Genomic DNA, 21,014 nt, shown 5'->3' with positions numbered 1-21,014 from the left:
TGGTTTCTCCCCTAGCCCATTGCTCGCCATAGGAACAAGGAGGGTCTGGGCTGCCTACTGCTCCCTGTGCACTGGTGCTTTGCAGGTCATTGCTAGAGCTGGAAACCAACTCCAAACGTGCTCTACTTTAGGGAGAAGGCGGATGGGGCCTGAAAAGGCCTTGTTGTGCACTGGCCCGAGCAACCCACATTCTGCCAGTTAGGGAGGAACCCAGCTAGGGCCCATCTCAGAAAAGGCACAAAACTAGCTTCTGGGAGCTGCATTCGCGAGAGTGAAACTCTCCTCGGGAAACCAAGCTCAGCCCCAATGCGTCTTTGCTCAGGCAAGCAGCGCTTTCTGGTTTCTCCCCTAGCCCATTGCTCGCCATAGGAACAAGGAGGGTCTGGGCTGCCTCCTTCTCCCTGTGCACTGGTGTTTGCAGGTCATTGCTAGAGTTGGAAACCAACTCCAAACGTGCTCTACTTCAGGGAGAAGGCGGATGGGGCCTGAAAAGGCCTTGGGTGCACTGGCCCCAACACCCCATCCTCTGCCACCTAGGGAGGGACCCAGCTAGGGCCCATCTCAGAAAAGGCACAAAACTAGCTTCTGGGAGCTGCATTCGCGAAAATGCAACTCTCCTTGGGAAACCAAGCTAAGCCCCAATGCGTGTTTGCTCAGGAAAGCAGCGCTTTCCGGTTTCTCCCCTAGGTCTCTGCTTGCATTAGGGCCAAGGAGGTTCTGTGCTGCCTACTGCTCCCTTGGCACTGGTGCTGTGCTGGTGGTCTCTGGAGATGGAAACCAACTCCAAATGTGCACTCCTTTGCGGAGAAGGCGGATGGGGCCTGAAAAGGCCTTGTGTGCACTGGCCCCAGCAACCCACATTCTGCCAGTTAGGGAGGGACCCAGCTAGGGCCCATCTCAGAAAAGGCACAAAACTAGCTTCTGGGAGCTGCATTCGCGAGAGTGCAACTCTCCTCGGGAAACCAAGCTCAGCCCCAATTCGTGTTTGCTCAGGAAAGCAGCGCTTTCTGGTTTCTCCCCTAGCCCATTGCTCGCCATAGGAACAAGGAGGGTCTGGGCTGCCTCCTGCTCCCTGTGCACTGGTGCTTTGCTGGTGGTCGCTGGACCTGGAAACCTACTCCAAACGTGCTCTACTTCAGGGAGAAGGCGGATGGGGCCTGAAAAGGCCTTGTGTGCAAGGGCCCCACCAGCCCAACTTTCGCCAGCTAGGGAGGGACCCACCTAGGGCCCATCTCAGAAAAGGCACAAAACGAGCTTCTGGGAGCTGCATTCGCGAAAGTGCAACTCTCCTCGGGAAACCAAGCTCAGCCCCAATGCGTCTTTGCTCAGGAAAGCAGCGCTTTCCGGTTTCTCCCCTAGGTCTCTGCTTGCCTTAGGGCCAAGTAGGTTCTGTGCTGCCTACTGCTCTCTTGGCACTGGTGCTGTGCTGGTGGTCTCTGGAGATGGAAACCAACTCCAAATGTGCACTCCGTTGCGGAGAAGGCGGATGGGGCCAGAAAAGGCCTTGTGTGCACTGGCCCCAACACCCCATATTCCGCCAGCTAGGGAGGGACACACCTAGGGCCCATCTCAGAAAAGGCACAAAACTAGGTTGTGGCAGGTTCATTTGCGAGAGTGAAACTCTCCTCGGGAAACCAAGCTCAGCCCCAATGCGTCTTTGCTCAGGAAAGCAGCGCTTTCTGGTTTCTCCCCTAGGTCTCTGCTTGCCATAGGAACAAGGAGGGTCTGGGCTGCCTACTGCTCCCTGTGCACTGGTGCTTTGCAGGTCATTGCTAGAGCTGGAAACCAACTCCAAACGTGCTCTACTTTAGGGAGAAGGCGGATGGGGCCTGAAAAGGCCTTGTTGTGCACTGGCCCGAGCAACCCACATTCTGCCAGTTAGGGAGGAACCCAGCTAGGGCCCATCTCAGAAAAGGCACAAAACTAGCTTCTGGGAGCTGCATTCGCGAGAGTGAAACTCTCCTCGGGAAACCAAGCTCAGCCCCAATGCGTCTTTGCTCAGGCAAGCAGCGCTTTCTGGTTTCTCCCCTAGCCCATTGCTCGCCATAGGAACAAGGAGGGTCTGGGCTGCCTCCTTCTCCCTGTGCACTGGTGTTTGCAGGTCATTGCTAGAGTTGGAAACCAACTCCAAACGTGCTCTACTTCAGGGAGAAGGCGGATGGGGCCTGAAAAGGCCTTGGGTGCACTGGCCCCAACACCCCATCCTCTGCCACCTAGGGAGGGACCCAGCTAGGGCCCATCTCAGAAAAGGCACAAAACTAGCTTCTGGGAGCTGCATTCGCGAAAATGCAACTCTCCTTGGGAAACCAAGCTAAGCCCCAATGCGTGTTTGCTCAGGAAAGCAGCGCTTTCCGGTTTCTCCCCTAGGTCTCTGCTTCCCTTAGGGCCAAGGAGGTTCTGTGCTGCCTACTGCTCCCTTGGCACTGGTGCTGTGCTGGTGGTCTCTGGAGATGGAAACCAACTCCAAATGTGCACTCCTTTGCGGAGAAGGCGGATGGGGCCAGAAAAGGCCTTGTGTGCACTGGCCACAGCAACCCACATTCTGCCAGTTAGGGAGGGACCCAGCTAGGGCCCATCTCAGAAAAGGCACAAAACTAGCTTCTGGGAGCTGCATTCGCGAAAGTGAAACTCTCCTCGGGAAACCAAGCTCAGCCCCAATGCCTCTTTGCTCAGGAAAGCAGCGCTTTCTGGTTTATCCCCTAGCTCATTGCACGCAATAGGAACAAGGAGGGTCTGGGCTGCCTCCTGCTCCCTGTGCACTGGTGCTTTGCTGGTGGTCGCTGGACCTGGAAACCTACTCCAAACATGCTCTACGTCAGGGAGAAGGCAGATGAGGCCTGAAAAGGCCTTGTGTGCAAGGGCCCCACCAGCCCAACTTTCGCCAGCTAGGGAGGGACCCACCTAGGGCCCATCTCAGAAAAGGCACAAAACTAGCTTCTGGGAGCTGCATTCGCGAAAGTGAAACTCTCCTCGGGAAACCAAGCTCAGCCCCAATGCGTGTTTGCTCAGGAAAGCAGCGCTTTCCGGTTTCTCCCCTAGGTCTCTGCTTCCCTTAGGGCCAAGGAGGTTCTGTGCTGCCTACTGCTCCCTTGGCACTGGTGCTGTGCTGGTGGTCTCTGGAGATGGAAACCAACTCCAAATGTGCAGTCCTTTGCGGAGAAGGCGGATGGGGCCTGAAAAGGCCTTGTGTGCACTGGCCCCAACACCCCACACTTTGCCACCTACAGCGGGACCCAGCTAGGGACCCTCTCAGAAAAGGCACAAAACTAGCTTCTGGCAGCTGCATTCGTGAAAGTGAAACACTCCTCAGGAAACCAAGCTCAGCCCTAATGCGTGTTTGCTCAGGAAAGCAGCGCTTTCTGGTTTCTCCCCTAGGTCTCTGCTTGCCATAGGAACAAGGAGGGCCTGGGCTGCCTCCTGCTCCCTGTGCACTGGTGCTTTGCTGGTGGTCGCTGGACCTGGAAACCTACTCCAAACATGCTCTACTTCAGGGAGGAGGTGGCTGGGGCCAGTATATGCCTTGTGTGCAAGGGCCCCACCACCTCATCTTTCTACAGGTAGGGAGGGACCCAGCTAGGGCCCACCTCACAAAAGGAACAAAACTAGCTTCTGGGAGCTGCCTTCGTGAAAGTGAAACTCTCCTCAGGAAACCAAGCTCAGCCCCAATGCGTCTTTGCTCAGGAAAGCAGCGCTTTGTGATTTCTCCCCTAGCCCATTGCTCGCCATAAGAACAAGGAGGGTCTGGGCTGCCTCCTTCTCCCTGTGCACTGGTGTTTGCAGGTCATTGCTAGAGTTGGAAACCAACTCCAAACGTGCTCTACTTCAGGGAGAAGGCGGATGGGGCCTGAAAAGGCCTTGGGTGCACTGGCCCCAACACCCCATATTCCGCCAGCTAGGGAGGGACCCAGCTAGGGCCCATCTCAGAAAAGGCACAAAACTAGGTTCTGGCAGCTTCATTTGCGAGAGTGAAACTCTCCTCGGGAAACCAAGCTCAGCCCCAATGCGTCTTTGCTCAGGAAAGCAGCACTTTCTGGTTTCTCCCCTAGCCCATTGCTCGCCATAGGAACAAGGAGGGTCTGGGCTGCCTCCTGCTCCCTGTGCACTGGTTCTTTGCAGGTCATTGCTAGAGCTGGAAACCAACTCCAAACGTGCTCTACTTCAGGGAGGAGGCGGATGGGGCCAGAATATGCCTTGTGTGCAAGGGCCCCACCACCTCACCTTTCTACAGGTAGGGAGGGACCCAGCTAGGGCCCATCTCACAAAAGGCACAAAACTAGCTTCTGGGAGCTGCATTCGCGAAAGTGAAACTCTCCTCAGGAAACCACGCTCAGCCCCAATGCGTCTTTGCTACGGAAAGCAGCGCTTTCTGGTTTCCCCCCTAGCCCAGTGCTTGCCATAGGAACAAGGAGGGTCAGGGCTTCCTGCTGCTCCGTGTACACTGGTGGTTTGCAGGTCATCGCTAGAGCTGGAAACCAACTCCAAACGTGCTCTACTTCAGGGAGAAGGCGGATGGGGCCTGAAAAGGCCTTGTGTGCAAGGGCCCCACCAGCCCAACTTTCGCCAGCTAGGGAGGGACCCACCTAGGGCCCATCTCAGAAAAGGCACAAAACTAGCTTCTGGGAGCTGCATTCGCGAAAGTGCAACTCTCCTCGGGAAACCAAGCTAAGCCCCAATGCGTGTTTGCTCAGGAAAGCAGCGCTTTCCGGTTTCTCCCCTAGGTCTCTGCTTCCCTTAGGGCCATGGAGGTTCTGTGCTGCCTACTGCTCCCTTGGCACTGGTGCTGTGCTGGTGGTCTCTGGAGATGGAAACCAACTCCAAATGTGCACTCCTTTGCGGAGAAGGCGGATGGGGCCAGAAAAGGCCTTGTGTGCACTGGCCCCAACACCCCACATTCCGCCAGCTAGGGAGGGACCCACATAAGGCCCATCTCAGAAAAGGCACAAAACTAGGTTCTGACAGCTTCATTTGCGAGAGTGAAACTCTCCTCGGGAATCCAAGCTCAGCCCCAATGCGTCTTTGCTCAGGCAAGCAGCGGTTTCTGGTTTCTCCCCTAGCCCATTGCTCGCCATAGGAACAAGGAGGGTCTGGGCTGCCTACTGCTCCCTGTGCACTGGTGCTTTGCAGGTCATTGCTAGAGCTGGAAACCAACTCCAAACGTGCTCTACTTTAGGGAGAAGGCGGATGGGGCCTGAAAAGGCCTTGTTGTGCACTGGCCCGAGCAACCCACATTCTGCCAGTTAGGGAGGAACCCAGCTAGGGCCCATCTCAGAAAAGGCACAAAACTAGCTTCTGGGAGCTGCATTCGCGAGAGTGAAACTCTCCTCGGGAAACCAAGCTCAGCCCCAATGCGTCTTTGCTCAGGCAAGCAGCGCTTTCTGGTTTCTCCCCTAGCCCATTGCTCGCCATAGGAACAAGGAGGGTCTGGGCTGCCTCCTTCTCCCTGTGCACTGGTGTTTGCAGGTCATTGCTAGAGTTGGAAACCAACTCCAAACGTGCTCTACTTCAGGGAGAAGGCGGATGGGGCCTGAAAAGGCCTTGGGTGCACTGGCCCCAACACCCCATCCTCTGCCACCTAGGGAGGGACCCAGCTAGGGCCCATCTCAGAAAATGCACAAAACTAGCTTCTGGGAGCTGCATTCGCGAAAATGCAACTCTCCTTGGGAAACCAAGCTAAGCCCCAATGCGTGTTTGCTCAGGAAAGCAGCGCTTTCCGGTTTCTCCCCTAGGTCTCTGCTTGCATTAGGGCCAAGGAGGTTCTGTGCTGCCTACTGCTCCCTTGGCACTGGTGCTGTGCTGGTGGTCTCTGGAGATGGAAACCAACTCCAAATGTGCACTCCTTTGCGGAGAAGGCGGATGGGGCCTGAAAAGGCCTTGTGTGCACTGGCCCCAGCAACCCACATTCTGCCAGTTAGGGAGGGACCCAGCTAGGGCCCATCTCAGAAAAGGCACAAAACTAGCTTCTGGGAGCTGCATTCGCGAGAGTGCAACTCTCCTCGGGAAACCAAGCTCAGCCCCAATTCGTGTTTGCTCAGGAAAGCAGCGCTTTCTGGTTTCTCCCCTAGCCCATTGCTCGCCATAGGAACAAGGAGGGTCTGGGCTGACTCCTGCTCCCTGTGCACTGGTGCTTTGCTGGTGGTCGCTGGACCTGGAAACCTACTCCAAACGTGCTCTACTTCAGGGAGAAGGCGGATGGGGCCTGAAAAGGCCTTGTGTGCAAGGGCCCCACCAGCCCAACTTTCGCCAGCTAGGGAGGGACCCACCTAGGGCCCATCTCAGAAAAGGCACAAAACGAGCTTCTGGGAGCTGCATTCGCGAAAGTGCAACTCTCCTCGGGAAACCAAGCTCAGCCCCAATGCGTCTTTGCTCAGGAAAGCAGCGCTTTCCGGTTTCTCCCCTAGGTCTCTGCTTGCCTTAGGGCCAAGTAGGTTCTGTGCTGCCTACTGCTCTCTTGGCACTGGTGCTGTGCTGGTGGTCTCTGGAGATGGAAACCAACTCCAAATGTGCACTCCGTTGCGGAGAAGGCGGATGGGGCCAGAAAAGGCCTTGTGTGCACTGGCCCCAACACCCCATATTCCGCCAGCTAGGGAGGGACACACCTAGGGCCCATCTCAGAAAAGGCACAAAACTAGGTTGTGGCAGGTTCATTTGCGAGAGTGAAACTCTCCTCGGGAAACCAAGCTCAGCCCCAATGCGTCTTTGCTCAGGAAAGCAGCGCTTTCTGGTTTCTCCCCTAGGTCTCTGCTTGCCATAGGAACAAGGAGGGTCTGGGCTGCCTCCTGCTCCCTGTGCACTGGTGCTTTGCTGGTGGTCGCTGGACCTGGAAACCTACTCCAAACGTGCTCTACGTCAGGGAGAAGGCGGATGGGGCCTGAAAAGGCCTTGTGTGCAAGGGCCCCACCAGCCCAACTTTCGACAGCTAGGGAGGGACCCACCTAGGGCCCATCTCAGAAAAGGCACAAAACTAGCTTCTGGGAGCTACATTCGCGAAAGTGCAACTCTCCTCGGGAAACCAAGCTCAGCCCCAATGCGTCTTTGCTCAGGAAAGCAGCGCTTTCTGGTTTCTCCCATAGCCCATTGCTCGCCATAGGAACAAGGAGGGTCTGGGCTGCCTCCTGCTCCCTGTGCACTGGTGCTTTGCAGGTCATTGCTAGAGCTGGAAACCAACTCCAAACGTGCTCTCCTTCAGGGAGGAGGTGGACGGGGCCAGAATATGCCTTGTGTGCAAGGGCCCCACCACCTCACCTTTCTACAGGTAGGGAGGGACCCAGCTAGGGCCCATCTCACAAAAGGCACAAAACTAGCTTCTGGGAGCTGCCTTCGCGAAAGTGAAACTCTCCTCGGGAAACCACGCTCAGCCCCAATGCGTCTTTGCTACGGAAAGCAGCGCTTTCTGGTTTCCCCCCTAGCCCAGTGCTTGCCATAGGAACAAGGAGGGTCAGGGCTTCCTGCTGCTCCGTGTACACTGGTGGTTTGCAGGTCATCGCTATAGCTGGAAACCAACTCCAAACGTGCTCTACTTCAGGGAGAAGGCGGATGGGGCCTGAAAAGGCCTTGTGTGCACTGGCCCCAACACCCCACCCTTTGCCACCTACGGCGGGACCCAGCTAGGGCCCATCTCAGAAAAGGCACAAAACTAGCTTCTGGGAGCTGCATTCGCGAAAGTGCAACTCTCCTCGGGAAACCAAGCTAAGCCCCAATGCGTGTTTGCTCAGGAAAGCAGCGCTTTCCGGTTTCTCCCCTAGGTCTCTGCTTCCCTTAGGGCCAAGGAAGTTCTGTGCTGCCTACTGCTCCCTTGGCACTGGGGCTGTGCTGGTGGTTTCTGGAGATGGAAACCAACTCCAAATGTGCACTCCTTTGCGGAGAAGGCGGATGGGGCCAGAAAAGGCCTTGTGTGCACTGGCCCCAGCAACCCACATTCCGCCAGCTAGGGAGGGACCCAGCTAGGGCCCATCTCAGAAAAGGCACAAAACTAGCTTCTGGGAGCTGCATTCGCGAGAGTGAAACTCTCCTCGGGAAACCAAGCTCAGCCCCAATGCGTGTTTGCTCAGGAAAGCAGCGCTTTCTGGTTTCTCCCCTAGCCCATTGCTCGCCATAGGAACAAGGAGGGTCTGGGCTGCCTCCTGCTCCCTGTGCACTGGTGCTTTGCTGGTGGTCGCTGGACCTGGAAACCTACTCCAAACGTGCTCTACTTCAGGGAGAAGGCGGATGGGGCCTGAAAAGGCCTTGTGTGCAAGGGCCCCACCAGCCCAACTTTCGCCAGCTAGGGAGGGACCCAGCTAGGGCCCATCTCAGAAAAGGCACAAAACTAGCTTCTGGGAGCTGCATTCGCGAAAGTGAAACTCTCCTCGGGAAACCAAGCTCAGCCCCAATGCGTCTTTGCTCAGGAAAGCAGCGCTTTCTGGTTTCTCCCCTAGCCCATTGCTCGCCATAGGAACAAGGAGGGTCTGGGCTGCCTCCTGCTCCCTGTGCACTGGTGCTTTGCAGGTCATTGCTAGAGCTGGAAACCAACTCCAAACGTGCTCTCCTTCAGGGAGGAGGCGGATGGGGCCAGAATATGCCTTGTGTGCAAGGGCCCCACCACCTCACCTTTCTACAGGTAGGGAGGGACCCAGCTAGGGCCCATCTCACAAAAGGCACAAAACTAGCTTCTGGGAGCTGCCTTCGCGAAAGTGAAACTCTCCTCGGGAAACCACGCTCAGCCCCAATGCGTCTTTGCTCAGGAAAGCAGCGCTTTCTGGTTTCCCCCCTAGCCCATTGCTTGCCATAGGAACAAGGAGGGTCAGGGCTTCCTGCTGCTCCGTGTACACTGGTGGTTTGCAGGTCATCGCTATAGCTGGAAACCAACTCCAAACGTGCTCTACTTCAGGGAGAATGCGGATGGGGCCTGAAAAGGCCTTGTTGTGCACTGGCCCGAGCAACCCACATTCTGCCAGTTAGGGAGGAACCCAGCTAGGGCCCATCTCAGAAAAGGCACAAAACTAGCTTCTGGGAGCTGCATTCGCGAGAGTGAAACTCTCCTCGGGAAACCAAGCTCAGCCCCAATGCGTCTTTGCTCAGGCAAGCAGCGCTTTCTGGTTTCTCCCCTAGCCCATTGCTCGCCATAGGAACAAGGAGGGTCTGGGCTGCCTCCTTCTCCCTGTGCACTGGTGTTTGCAGGTCATTGCTAGAGTTGGAAACCAACTCCAAACGTGCTCTACTTCAGGGAGAAGGCGGATGGGGCCTGAAAAGGCCTTGGGTGCACTGGCCCCAACACCCCATCCTCTGCCACCTAGGGAGGGACCCAGCTAGGGCCCATCTCAGAAAATGCACAAAACTAGCTTCTGGGAGCTGCATTCGCGAAAATGCAACTCTCCTTGGGAAACCAAGCTAAGCCCCAATGCGTGTTTGCTCAGGAAAGCAGCGCTTTCCGGTTTCTCCCCTAGGTCTCTGCTTGCATTAGGGCCAAGGAGGTTCTGTGCTGCCTACTGCTCCCTTGGCACTGGTGCTGTGCTGGTGGTCTCTGGAGATGGAAACCAACTCCAAATGTGCACTCCTTTGCGGAGAAGGCGGATGGGGCCTGAAAAGGCCTTGTGTGCACTGGCCCCAGCAACCCACATTCTGCCAGTTAGGGAGGGACCCAGCTAGGGCCCATCTCAGAAAAGGCACAAAACTAGCTTCTGGGAGCTGCATTCGCGAGAGTGCAACTCTCCTCGGGAAACCAAGCTCAGCCCCAATTCGTGTTTGCTCAGGAAAGCAGCGCTTTCTGGTTTCTCCCCTAGCCCATTGCTCGCCATAGGAACAAGGAGGGTCTGGGCTGACTCCTGCTCCCTGTGCACTGGTGCTTTGCTGGTGGTCGCTGGACCTGGAAACCTACTCCAAACGTGCTCTACTTCAGGGAGAAGGCGGATGGGGCCTGAAAAGGCCTTGTGTGCAAGGGCCCCACCAGCCCAACTTTCGCCAGCTAGGGAGGGACCCACCTAGGGCCCATCTCAGAAAAGGCACAAAACGAGCTTCTGGGAGCTGCATTCGCGAAAGTGCAACTCTCCTCGGGAAACCAAGCTCAGCCCCAATGCGTCTTTGCTCAGGAAAGCAGCGCTTTCCGGTTTCTCCCCTAGGTCTCTGCTTGCCTTAGGGCCAAGTAGGTTCTGTGCTGCCTACTGCTCTCTTGGCACTGGTGCTGTGCTGGTGGTCTCTGGAGATGGAAACCAACTCCAAATGTGCACTCCGTTGCGGAGAAGGCGGATGGGGCCAGAAAAGGCCTTGTGTGCACTGGCCCCAACACCCCATATTCCGCCAGCTAGGGAGGGACACACCTAGGGCCCATCTCAGAAAAGGCACAAAACTAGGTTGTGGCAGGTTCATTTGCGAGAGTGAAACTCTCCTCGGGAAACCAAGCTCAGCCCCAATGCGTCTTTGCTCAGGAAAGCAGCGCTTTCTGGTTTCTCCCCTAGGTCTCTGCTTGCCATAGGAACAAGGAGGGTCTGGGCTGCCTCCTGCTCCCTGTGCACTGGTGCTTTGCTGGTGGTCGCTGGACCTGGAAACCTACTCCAAACGTGCTCTACGTCAGGGAGAAGGCGGATGGGGCCTGAAAAGGCCTTGTGTGCAAGGGCCCCACCAGCCCAACTTTCGACAGCTAGGGAGGGACCCACCTAGGGCCCATCTCAGAAAAGGCACAAAACTAGCTTCTGGGAGCTACATTCGCGAAAGTGCAACTCTCCTCGGGAAACCAAGCTCAGCCCCAATGCGTCTTTGCTCAGGAAAGCAGCGCTTTCTGGTTTCTCCCATAGCCCATTGCTCGCCATAGGAACAAGGAGGGTCTGGGCTGCCTCCTGCTCCCTGTGCACTGGTGCTTTGCAGGTCATTGCTAGAGCTGGAAACCAACTCCAAACGTGCTCTCCTTCAGGGAGGAGGTGGACGGGGCCAGAATATGCCTTGTGTGCAAGGGCCCCACCACCTCACCTTTCTACAGGTAGGGAGGGACCCAGCTAGGGCCCATCTCACAAAAGGCACAAAACTAGCTTCTGGGAGCTGCCTTCGCGAAAGTGAAACTCTCCTCGGGAAACCACGCTCAGCCCCAATGCGTCTTTGCTACGGAAAGCAGCGCTTTCTGGTTTCCCCCCTAGCCCAGTGCTTGCCATAGGAACAAGGAGGGTCAGGGCTTCCTGCTGCTCCGTGTACACTGGTGGTTTGCAGGTCATCGCTATAGCTGGAAACCAACTCCAAACGTGCTCTACTTCAGGGAGAAGGCGGATGGGGCCTGAAAAGGCCTTGTGTGCACTGGCCCCAACACCCCACCCTTTGCCACCTACGGCGGGACCCAGCTAGGGCCCATCTCAGAAAAGGCACAAAACTAGCTTCTGGGAGCTGCATTCGCGAAAGTGCAACTCTCCTCGGGAAACCAAGCTAAGCCCCAATGCGTGTTTGCTCAGGAAAGCAGCGCTTTCCGGTTTCTCCCCTAGGTCTCTGCTTCCCTTAGGGCCAAGGAAGTTCTGTGCTGCCTACTGCTCCCTTGGCACTGGGGCTGTGCTGGTGGTTTCTGGAGATGGAAACCAACTCCAAATGTGCACTCCTTTGCGGAGAAGGCGGATGGGGCCAGAAAAGGCCTTGTGTGCACTGGCCCCAGCAACCCACATTCCGCCAGCTAGGGAGGGACCCAGCTAGGGCCCATCTCAGAAAAGGCACAAAACTAGCTTCTGGGAGCTGCATTCGCGAGAGTGAAACTCTCCTCGGGAAACCAAGCTCAGCCCCAATGCGTGTTTGCTCAGGAAAGCAGCGCTTTCTGGTTTCTCCCCTAGCCCATTGCTCGCCATAGGAACAAGGAGGGTCTGGGCTGCCTCCTGCTCCCTGTGCACTGGTGCTTTGCTGGTGGTCGCTGGACCTGGAAACCTACTCCAAACGTGCTCTACTTCAGGGAGAAGGCGGATGGGGCCTGAAAAGGCCTTGTGTGCAAGGGCCCCACCAGCCCAACTTTCGCCAGCTAGGGAGGGACCCAGCTAGGGCCCATCTCAGAAAAGGCACAAAACTAGCTTCTGGGAGCTGCATTCGCGAAAGTGAAACTCTCCTCGGGAAACCAAGCTCAGCCCCAATGCGTCTTTGCTCAGGAAAGCAGCGCTTTCTGGTTTCTCCCCTAGCCCATTGCTCGCCATAGGAACAAGGAGGGTCTGGGCTGCCTCCTGCTCCCTGTGCACTGGTGCTTTGCAGGTCATTGCTAGAGCTGGAAACCAACTCCAAACGTGCTCTCCTTCAGGGAGGAGGCGGATGGGGCCAGAATATGCCTTGTGTGCAAGGGCCCCACCACCTCACCTTTCTACAGGTAGGGAGGGACCCAGCTAGGGCCCATCTCACAAAAGGCACAAAACTAGCTTCTGGGAGCTGCCTTCGCGAAAGTGAAACTCTCCTCGGGAAACCACGCTCAGCCCCAATGCGTCTTTGCTCAGGAAAGCAGCGCTTTCTGGTTTCCCCCCTAGCCCAGTGCTTGCCATAGGAACAAGGAGGGTCAGGGCTTCCTGCTGCTCCGTGTACACTGGTGGTTTGCAGGTCATCGCTATAGCTGGAAACCAACTCCAAACGTGCTCTACTTCAGGGAGAATGCGGATGGGGCCTGAAAAGGCCTTGTTTGCACTGGCCCCAACAACCCATCCTTTGCCACCTACGTTGGGACCCAGCTAGGTACCATCTCAGAAATGGCACAAAACTAGCTTCTGGCAGCTGCATTCGCGAAAGTGAAACTCTCCTCGGGAAACCAAGCTCAGCCCTAAGGCGTGTTTGCTCAGGAAAGCAGTGCTTTCCGGTTTCTCCCCTAGGTCTCTGCTTGCCTTAGGGCCAAGGAAGTTCTGTGCTGCCTACTGCTCCCTTGGCACTGGGGCTGTGCTGGTGGTCTCTGCTGCTGGAAACCAACTCCAAATGTGCACTCCTTTGCGGAGAAGGCGGATGGGGCCAGAAAAGGCCTTGTGTGCACCGGCCCCAGCAACCCACATTCCGCCAGCTAGGGAGGGACCCAGCTAGGGCCCATCTCAGAAAAGGCACAAAACTAGCTTCTGGGAGCTGCATTCGCGAGAGTGAAACTCTCCTCGGGAAACCAAGCTCAGCCCCAATGCGTGTTTGCTCAGGAAAGCAGCGCTTTCTGGTTTCTCCCCTAGCCCATTGCTCGCCATAGGAACAAGGAGGGTCTGGGCTGCCTCCTGCTCCCTGTGCACTGGTGCTTTGCTGGTGGTCGCTGGACCTGGAAACCTACTCCAACCATGCTCTACTTCAGGGAGAAGGCGGATGGGGCCTGAAAAGGCCTTGTGTGCAAGGGCCCCACCAGCCCAACTTTCGCCAGGTAGGGAGGGACCCAGCTAGGTCCCATCTCAGAAAAGGCACAAAACTAGCTTCTGGGAGCTGCATTCGCGAAAGTGCAACTCTCCTCCGGAAGCCAAGCTCAGCCCCAATGCGTGTTTGATCAGGAAAGCAGCGCTTTCCGGTTTCTCCCCTAGGTCTCTGCTTGCCTTAGGGCCAAGGAGGTTCTGTGTTGCCAACTGCTCCCTTGGCAGTGGTGCTGTGCTGGTGGTCTCTGGAGATGGAAACCAACTCCAAATGTGCACTCCTTTGCGGAGAAGGCGGATGGGGCCAGAAAAGGCCTTGTGTGCACTGGCCCCAACACCCCATATTCCGCCAGCTAGGGAGGGACACACCTAGGGCCCATCTCAGAAAAGGCACAAAACTAGCTTCTGGGAGCTGCATTCGCGAGAGTGCAACTCTCCTCGGGAAACCAAGCTCAGCTCCAATGCGTGTTTGCTCAGGAAAGCAGCGCTTTCTGGTTTCTCCCCTAGCCCATTGCTCGCCATAGGAACAAGGAGGGTCTGGGCTGCTCCTGCTCCCTGTGCACTGGTGCTTTGCTGGTGGTCGCTGGACCTGGAAACCTACTCCAAACGTGCTCTACTTCAGGGAGAAGGCGGATGGGGCCTGAAAAGGCCTTGTGTGCAAGGGCCCCACCAGCCCAACTTTCGCCAGCTAGGGAGGGACCCACCTAGGGCCCATCTCAGAAAAGGCACAAAACTAGCTTCTGGGAGCTGCATTCGCGAAAGTGAAACTCTCCTCGGGAAACCAACTCAGCCCCAATGCGTGTTTGCTCAGGAAAGCAGCGCTTTCTGGTTTCTCCCCTAGCCCATTGCTCGCCATAGGAACAAGGAGGGTCTGGGCTGCCTCCTGCTCCCTGTGCACTGGTGCTTTGCAGGTCATTGCTAGAGCTGGAAACCAACTCCAAACGTGCTCTCCTTCAGGGAGGAGGCGGATGGGGCCAGAATATGCCTTGTGTGCAAGGGCCCCACCACCTCACCTTTCTACACGTAGGGAGGGACCCAGCTAGGGCCCATCTCACAAAAGGCACAAAACTAGCTTCTGGGAGCTGCCTTCGCGATAGTTAAACTCTCCTCGGGAAACCATGCTCAGCCCCAATGCGTGTTTGCTCAGGAAAGCAGCGCTTTCTGGTTTCCCCCCTAGCCCAGTGCTTGCCAAAGGAACAAGGTGGGTCAGGGCTTCCTGCTGCTCCGTGTACACTGGTGGTTTGCAGGTCATCGCTATAGCTGGAAACCAACTCCAAACGTGCTCTACTTCAGGGAGAATGCGGATGGGGCCTGAAAAGGCCTTGTGTGCACTGGCCCCAACACCCCACCCTTTCCCATCTACGGCGGGACCCAGCTAGGGACCATCTCAGAAAAGGCACAAAACTAGCTTCTGGCAGCTGCATTCGCGAAAGTGAAACTCTCCTCGGGAAACCAAGCTCAGCCCTAAGGCGTGTTTGCTCAGGAAAGCAGTGCTTTCCGGTTTCTCCCCTAGGTCTCTGCTTGCCTTAGGGCCAAGGAAGTTCTGTGCTGCCTACTGCTCCCTTGGCACTGGGGCTGTGCTGGTGGTCTCTGCTGCTGGAAACCAACTCCAAATGTGCACTCCTTTGCGGAGAAGGCGGATGGGGCCAGAAAAGGCCTTGTGTGCACCGGCCCCAGCAACCCACATTCCGCCAGCTAGGGAGGGACCCAGCTAGGGCCCATCTCAGAAAAGGCACAAAACTAGCTTCTGGGAGCTGCATTCGCGAGAGTGCAACTCTCCTGGGGAAACCAAGCTCAGCCCCAATGCGTGTTTGCTCAGGAAAGCAGCGCTTTCTGGTTTCTCCCCTAGCCCTTTGCTCGCCATAGGAACAAGGAGGGTCTGGGCTGCCTCCTGCTCCCTGTGCACTGGTGCTTGGCTGGTGGTCGCTGGACCTGGAAACCTACTCCAACCGTGCTCTACTTCAGGGAGAAGGCGGATGGGGCCTGAAAAGGCCTTGTGTGCAAGGGCCCCACCAGCCCAACTTTCGCCAGCTAGGGAGGGACCCACCTAGGGCCCATCTCAGAAAAGGCACAAAACTAGCTTCTGGCAGCTGCATTCGCGAAAGTGAAACTCTCCTCGGGAAACCAAGCTCAGCCCTAAGGCGTGTTTGCTCAGGAAAGCAGTGCTTTCCGGTTTCTCCCCTAGGTCTCTGCTTGCCTTAGGGCCAAGGAAGTTCTGTGCTGCCTACTGCTCCCTTGGCACTGGGGCTGTGCTGGTGGTCTCTGCTGCTGGAAACCAACTCCAAATGTGCACTCCTTTGCGGAGAAGGCGGATGGGGCCAGAAAAGGCCTTGTGTGCACCGGCCCCAGCAACCCACATTCCGCCAGCTAGGGAGGGACCCAGCTAGGGCCCATCTCAGAAAAGGCACAAAACTAGCTTCTGGGAGCTGCATTCGCGAGAGTGCAACTCTCCTGGGGAAACCAAGCTCAGCCCCAATGCGTGTTTGCTCAGGAAAGCAGCGCTTTCTGGTTTCTCCCCTAGCCCTTTGCTCGCCATAGGAACAAGGAGGGTCTGGGCTGCCTCCTGCTCCCTGTGCACTGGTGCTTTGCTGGTGGTCGCTGGACCTGGAAACCTACTCCAACCGTGCTCTACTTCAGGGAGAAGGCGGATGGGGCCTGAAAAGGCCTTGTGTGCAAGGGCCCCACCAGCCCAACTTTTGCCAGCTAGGGAGGGACCCACCTTGGGCCCATCTCAGAAAAGGCACAAAACTAGCTTCTGGGAGCTGCATTCGCGAAAGTGCAACTCTCCTCGGGAAACCAAGCTAAGCCCCAATGCGTCTTTGCTCAGGAAAGCAGCGCTTTCCGGTTTCTCCCCTAGGTCTCTGCTTCCCTTAGGGCCAAGGAGGTTCTGTGCTGCCTACTGCTCCCTTGGCACTGGTGCTGTGCTGGTGGTCTCTGGAGATGGAAACCAACTCCAAATGTGCACTCCTTTGCGGAGAAGGCGGATGGGGCCAGAAAAGGCCTTGTGTGCACTGGCCCCAACACCCCATATTCCGCCAGCTAGGGAGGGACACACCTAGGGCCCATCTCAGAAAAGGCACAAAACTAGGTTCTGGCAGCTTCATTTGCGAGAGTGCAACTCTCCACGGGAAACCAAGCTCAGCCCCAATGCGTCTTTGCTAAGGAAAGCAGCGCTTTCTGGTTTCTCCCCTAGGTCTCTGCTTGCCATAGGAACAAGGAGGGTCTGGGCTGCCTCCTGCTCCCTGTGCACTGGTGCTTTGCTGGTGGTCGCTGGACCTGGAAACCTACTCCAAACGTGCTCTACTTCAGGGAGAAGGCGGATGGGGCCTGAAAAGGCCTTGTGTGCAAGGGCCCCACCAGCCCAACTTTCGCCAGCTAGGGAGGGACCCACCTAGGGCCCATCTCAGAAAAGGCACAAAACTAGCTTCTGGGAGCTGCATTCGCGAAAGTGCAACTCTCCTCCGGAAACCAAGCTCAGCCCCAATGCGTGTTTGATCAGGAAAGCAGCGCTTTCCGGTTTCTCCCCTAGGTCTCTGCTTGCCTTAGGGCCAAGGAGGTTCTGTGCTGCCAACTGCTCCCTTGGCAGTGGTGCTGTGCTGGTGGTCTCTGGAGATGGAAACCAACTCCAAATGTGCACTCCGTTGCGGAGAAGGCGGATGGGGCCAGAAAAGGCCTTGTGTGCACTGGCCCCAGCAACCCACATTCTGCCAGTTAGGGAGGGACCCAGCTAGGGCCCATCTCAGAAAAGGCACAAAACTAGCTTCTGGGAGCTGCATTCGCGAGAGTGCAACTCTCCTCGGGAAACCAAGCTCAGCCCCAATGCGTGTTTGCTCAGGAAAGCAGCGCTTTCTGGTTTCTCCCCTAGCCCATTGCTCGCCATAGGAACAAGGAGGGTCTGGGCTGCCTCCTGCTCCCTGTGCACTGGTGCTTTGCAGGTCATTGCTAGAGCTGGAAACCAACTCCAAACGTGCTCTCCTTCAGGGAGGAGGCGGATGGGGCCAGAATATGCCTTGTGTGCAAGGGCCCCACCACCTCACCTTTCTACAGGTAGGGAGGGACCCAGCTAGGGCCCATCTCACAAAAGGCACAAAACTAGCTTCTGGGAGCTGCATTCGCGAAAGTGAAACTCTCCTCGGGAAACCACGCTCAGCCCCAATGCGTGTTTGCTCAGGAAAGCAGCGCTTTCTGGTTTCCCCCCTAGCCCAGTGCTTGCCATAGGAACAAGGAGGGTCAGGGCTTCCTGCTGCTCCGTGTACACTGGTGGTTTGCAGGTCATCGCTATAGCTGGAAACCAACTCCAAACGTGCTCTACTTCAGGGAGAATGCGGATGGGGCCTGAAAAGGCCTTGTGTGCACTTGCCCAAACACCCCACCCTTTGCCACCTACGGCGGAACCCAGCCAAGGACCATCTCAGAAAAGGCACAAAACTAGCTTCTGGCAGCTGCATTCGCGAAAGTGAAACTCTCCTCGGGAAACCAAGCTCAGCCCTAAGGCGTGTTTGCTCAGGAAAGCAGTGCTTTCCGGTTTCTCCCCTAGGTCTCTGCTTGCCTTAGGGTCAAGGAAGTTCTGTGCTGCCTACTGCTCCCTTGGCACTGGGGCTGTGCTAGTGGTCTCTGCTGCTGGAAACCAACTCCAAATGTGCACTCCTTTGCGGAGAAGGCGGATGGGGCCAGAAAAGGCCTTGTGTGCACCGGCCCCAGCAACCCACATTCCGCCAGCTAGGGAGGGACACACCTAGGGCCCATCTCAGAAAATGCACAAAACTAGGTTCTGGCAGCTTCATTTGCGAGAGTGCAACTCTCCTCGGGAAACCAAGCTCAGCCCCAATGCGTCTTTGCTCAGGAAAGCAGCGCTTTCTGGTTTCTCCCCTAGGTCTCTGCTTGCCATAGGAACAAGGAGGGTCTGGGCTGCCTCCTGCTCCCTGTGCACTGGTGCTTTGCTGGTGGTCGCTGGACATGGAAACCTACTCCAAACGTGCTCTACTTCAGGGAGAAGGCGGATGGGGCCTGAAAAGGCCTTGTGTGCAAGGGCCCCACCAGCCCAACTTTCGCCAGCTAGGGAGGGACCCACCTAGGGCCCATCTCAGAAAAGGCACAAAACTAGCTTCTGGGAGCTGCATTCGCGAAAGTGCAACTCTCCTCCGGAAACCAAGCTCAGCCCCAATGCGTCTTTGCTCAGGAAAGCAGCGCTTTCTGGTTTCTCCCCTAGGTCTCTGCTTGCCTTAGGGCCAAGGAGGTTCTGTGCTGCCAACTGCTCCCTTGGCAGTGGTGCTGTGCTGGTGGTCTCTGGAGATGGAAACCAACTCCAAATGTGCACTCCTTTGCGGAGAAGGCGGATGGGGCCAGAAAAGGTCTTGTGTGCACTGGCCCCAGCAACCCACATTCTGCCAGTTAGGGAGGGACCCAGCTAGGGCCCATCTCAGAAAAGGCACAAAACTAGCTTCTGGGAGCTGCATTCGCGAGAGTGCAACTCTCCTCGGGAAACCAAGCTCAGCCCCAATGCGTGTTTGCTCAGGAAAGCAGCGCTTTCTGGTTTCTCCCCTAGCCCATTGCTCGCCATAGGAACAAGGAGGGTCAGGGCTGCTCCTGCTCCCTGTGCACTGGTGCTTTGCTGGTGGTCGCTGGACCTGGAAACCTACTCCAAACATGCTCTACTTCAGGGAGAAGGCGGATGGGGCCTGAAAAGGCCTTGTGTGCAAGGGCCCCACCAGCCCAACTTTCGCCAGCTAGGGAGGGACCCACCTAGGGCCCATCTCAGAAAAGGCACAAAACTAGCTTCTGGGAGCTGCATTCGCGAGAGTGCAACTCTCCTCGGGAAACCAACTCAGCCCCAATGCGTGTTTGCTCAGGAAAGCAGCGCTTTCTGGTTTCTCCCCTAGCCCATTGCTCGCCATAGGAACAAGGAGGGTCTGGGCTGCCTCCTGCTCCCTGTGCACTGGTGCTTTGCAGGTCATTGCTAGAGCTGGAAACCAACTCCAAACGTGCTCTCCTTCAGGGAGGAGGCGGATGGGGCCAGAATATGCCTTGTGTGCAAGGGCCCCACCACCTCACCTTTCTACACGTAGGGAGGGACCCAGCTAGGGCCCATCTCACAAAAGGCACAAAACTAGCTTCTGGGAGCTGCCTTCGCGATAGTTAAACTCTCCTCGGGAAACCATGCTCAGCCCCAATGCGTGTTTGCTCAGGAAAGCAGCGCTTTCTGGTTTCCCCCCTAGCCCAGTGCTTGCCAAAGGAACAAGGTGGGTCAGGGCTTCCTGCTGCTCCGTGTACACTGGTGGTTTGCAGGTCATCGCTATAGCTGGAAACCAACTCCAAACGTGCTCTACTTCAGGGAGAATGCGGATGGGGCCTGAAAAGGCCTTGTGTGCACTGGCCCCAACACCCCACCCTTTCCCATCTACGGCGGGACCCAGCTAGGGACCATCTCAGAAAAGGCACAAAACTAGCTTCTGGCAGCTGCATTCGCGAAAGTGCAACTCTCCTCGGGAAACCAAGCTAAGCCCCAATGCGTGTTTGCTCAGGAAAGCAGCGCTTTCCGGTTTCTCCCCTAGGTCTCTGCTTCCCTTAGGGCCAATGAGGTTCTGTGCTGCCTCCTGCTCCCTGTGCACTGGTGCTGTGCTGGTGGTCTCTGGAGATGGAAACCAACTCCAAATGTGCACTCCTTTGCGGAGAAGGCGGATGGGGTCAGAAAAGGCCTTGTGTGCACTGGCCCCAACACCCCATATTCCGCCAGCTAGGGAGGGACACACCTAGGGCCCATCTCAGAAAAGGCACAAAACTAGGTTCTGGCAGCTTCATTTGCGAGAGTGCAACTCTCCACGGGAAACCAAGCTCAGCCCCAATGCGTCTTTGCTCAGGCAAGCAGCGCTTTCTGGTTTCTCCCCTAGGTCTCTGCTTGCCATAGGAACAAGGAGGGTCTGGGCTGCCTCCTGCTCCCTGTGCACTGGTGCTTTGCTGGTGGTCGCTGGACCTGGAAACCTACTCCAAACGTGCTCTACTTCAGGGAGAAGGCGGATGGGGCCTGAAAAGGCCTTGTGTGCAAGGGCACCACCAGCCCAACTTTCGCCAGCTAGGGAGGGACCCACCTAGGGCCCATCTCAGAAAAGGCACAAAACTAGCTTCTGGGAGCTGCATTCGCGAAAGTGCAACTCTCCTCCGGAAACCAAGCTCAGCCCCAATGCGTGTTTGCTCAGGAAAGCAGCGCTTTCTGGTTTCTCCCCTAGCCCATTGCTCGCCATAGGAACAAGGAGGGTCTGGGCTGCCTCCTGCTCCCTGTGCACTGGTGCTTTGCAGGTTATTGCTAGAGCTGGAAACCAACTCCAAACGTGCTCTCCTTCAGGGAGGAGGCGGATGGGGCCAGAATATGCCTTGTGTGCAAGGGCCCCACCACCTCACCTTTCTACAGGTAGGGAGGGACCCAGCTAGGGCCCTTCTCACAAAAGGCACAAAACTAGCTTCTGGGAGCTGCATTCGCGAAAGTGAAACTCTCCTCGGGAAACCACGCTCAGCCCCAATGCGTCTTTGCTACGGAAAGCAGCGCTTTCTAGTTTCCCCCCTAGCCCAGTGCTTGCCATAGGAACAAGGTGGGTCAGGGCTTCCTGCTGCTCCGTGTACACTGGTGGTTTGCAGGTCATCGCTATAGCTGGAAACCAACTCCAAACGTGCTCTACTTCAGGGAGAATGCGGATGGGGCCTGAAAAGGCCTTGTGTGCACTGGCCCCAACACCCCAC

This window comes from Sus scrofa, chromosome 1, assembly GCF_054392235.1.
Source record: "Sus scrofa isolate SSC_HxYL_T2T_F1_AM1 chromosome 1, Sscrofa_HxYL_maternal_Yorkshire_Landrace_v2.0, whole genome shotgun sequence".
NCBI lineage: Eukaryota > Metazoa > Chordata > Mammalia > Artiodactyla > Suidae > Sus > Sus scrofa.
The sequence above is the reverse complement of the archived record's forward strand: the minus strand, read 5'-3'. Positions refer to the sequence as shown.